Below are 2965 nucleotides of genomic sequence, written 5' to 3' on the forward strand. Positions count from 1 at the left end.
GCATTGCGCGTCAACCGACACACTCCTCCCACGAGGAGACTTGACACTGAAAGCGTCACAACACTGAAACTAGAGGCTTCAGACAACTGCGCTCCCGCGCCTGGCTCGGCCCAAAACAATTCATCCCTTACCTACCAACCATGGCTTTATAAGAACACCCCAAACAAAAAACACTCCCTCCTAGACAACTGCGGTGCAGCGTTTTTCTGGTGGTTTTCTCTTGCTGCTGAATATAATGTTCTTCATTCTTATATTCTGCCCTCCAGAAGTCAACCTTTTCAGCAGACAAACCACTGTGAGCTTTTGACGCCGCCTCCCTCATTGTCACCACAAACTTGAATCCTTTTCTGCGTCCCAGCGTTGCCCACCGTGACTCGAAGGACAAACTGAGCAACACACACTTCCAATCCCTCTCCAAGGGCACTTTCTGCTCACGGCACTCCCCTGCTGCGACATTTACTCCAACCTTCCTTTGATCCATCAAAACCCCGCTCTCTGCATCCATCTTTCCCTGCATATCCACATGATACTACGAACAAGCGCATCACTCTCAGTCGCATCGCAATTCTCTCAACCTCACTCCATATCCTCACACACAATCCCACTATTCTAAGGATTCTTTCCACTGGTAGCATACTCTTCACTCAGAATTCTACACTTCTCCTCTTCTCCCGCCTCTCCTCTTGTAATCAAAGGTATCTCCTACCTAGCAGACACGGAGCGATATGCATACAGCACTGCTCGTCTCTCCTCGCAACTCCTTTACGAAATCACCCACTCATCCAGCTACTACTAGCGTCACCCATCCAGCGCAGAGGTTCCTCCAGCCGCTCCCGGCGGTCGCCCATGCAACACGCACACGTGGGAACCACACGCGCAGTAGCTAGTCGTTACCACATACTCCTTTTCTCTCCGCATGCGAAACAACATCTCAGCGCCAGAAAAGCGCTCCCAGACTAAATGCTGCTGCCAGGGGGATGTTGGTCCTGGTGAGTGCCTCACCAGCCTGGCTCTGTGTGTGTCTCCAGCCAGAATTATCTCCTCCCTGACCAACCATTCCTGAGGGATCAAAGGGAGAGGGAAAGGGGGACAGGAAACTCTCCTGAGCATCTCCACATCAGCAGGAGCTGTGGTCCACAGCGTTGGATTTGGATGCTCTTCAGGTTAGGAAGAGCTCAGGTGTGGATCCAGAATCATAGAATTGTTTGGGTTGGAAAAACCCCAAAGATCATGCAGCCCAACCAGCAGCCCAACCCCACCATGGCCCCAGGTGCCACGTTCCATTTCTGGAACACCTCCAGGGATGGGGACTCCACCACCTCCCTGGGCAGCCTGGGCCAATCCCTGGCCACTCTAGCAGCAAAGAAATTTTTCCTCATCTCTAACCTAAGCCTTCCCTGGCATCATTTTAGGCCATTTCCTCTCCTTCTATCACCTGAGACTAGGGAGAGGAGACCAACCCCCAGCTGGCTCCAAGCAAGCAGCCAGGCAGATATCATCTATTGCTCAGCAAAGCTGAGCAGGAGCCATGGGACAGCCTGGGTGGGTTTGACCTAAGAATGTGGTTCTGGCTTTGCTTCTTCCCACATCCTCTGTCTTCCCAGCCTAGGGGTCTGGCCACCACAACCAGCTGCAGAGAAGGAAACCCAGAGGTCCCTGTGAGGTGCTGTGGCCATGCTGCCTGTGGTGTGGCTGTGTTTGTGCTGCTGGAGAAGCTCTGCCTCATCCTGGCCAGATGCTCTCAGCAGCTGCTGACACTCTGCTGTTTCCTTTTGTTTGTCCAGCTTCTCAGGGTTAGCTCAGCCCTGCAAGCTCATCAGGAATGGAGCCTGCCTCCTACCAGAGCTCTCACACTACTTCCCCTGATCACAACAGCTGGGGAGGTCCCAGGAGCTCCTGCAGACACTGGACAGGGAGCAGGTCCTTCCCACAGACAGGGAGGGAAAGAATCACAGAGAGGAGTGGGAAGGGACCTCTGGAGCTCATCCAGTCCAACCCCTTAGCCAGAGCATTTCCACTCACTTTTGGCCCAATTTTTCCCCTGTCTCTGCCCCAGTGTGGCACCCAGCCCCCATGGTACCAAAGCTGGACCAGAGCCACCTCCAACATCTCCCCATCTCTTCCTCCAAAGCCTTACAGAACCCTCGGGGCTAGAGGGGACTTCTGGAGTCCATTCAGTCCAACCTAGAGCAGGTTGCACAGGATGGCATCCCAGGGGGTTTGGAGTGGAGACTCCACAACCTCTCTGGGCAGCCTGGTCCAAGGGCTCCACTGCCTTCAAAGTAAAGTTTCTTCTCATGTTCAGATGGAACTTTTCCACTGCCCCTTGTCCTGTCCCTGGGCACCTCTGAGGAAAGCCTGGCCCCATCCTCCTGACATCCACCCTTTAAGTGTTGATCAGCACTGATCAGATCCTCTCTCAGTCTTCTCCAGACTCAACAGCCCCAAGTCACTCCCAGCACAGATGTCCTAATCCCCTCAGCATCTTCATTGCCCTTTGCTGTACATTTGGAACATTTTTCCTTGCAGGACTGTTGGAAAATGCTTGAAGCAAATAAACCCTTCCAGCTTCTTTACCTCTTTCCTCTCCTCCCTTCTTTCTCAGCTCCCACCATGCTTGGTGGACTTTGGAGCTTGGTTGGTGTCTTGGGACCTTTAAAACAGGTGGGTTTGGACTTTGTGAATGAGAAGAGTCAGAGGACCTGAGCTGTGTGCATATCCCAGGCTTGGCAACCGGCAGGCACAGAAGGTAGTTCCCTGGCTATCAGCTTTCCCAATCTTCCATAGCTTAGGGCAGTGCTGTGATTTGTTGCAGCCTGGCTGATTATTTTCAGTGCTTCATTATCTCTGTACTCATGAGCACAGCCTGGCAGGCACTCTCCCTCTGCCCTCTTCACCTCCATTTCTCCCTCATGGTTCACCAAAGCTGGAGCAGAGGCCTGGAGTCTAATCCCAGGCTGTTTCT

This window comes from Indicator indicator, chromosome 35 (assembly GCF_027791375.1).
Source record: "Indicator indicator isolate 239-I01 chromosome 35, UM_Iind_1.1, whole genome shotgun sequence".
NCBI classification, from domain to species: domain Eukaryota; kingdom Metazoa; phylum Chordata; class Aves; order Piciformes; family Indicatoridae; genus Indicator; species Indicator indicator.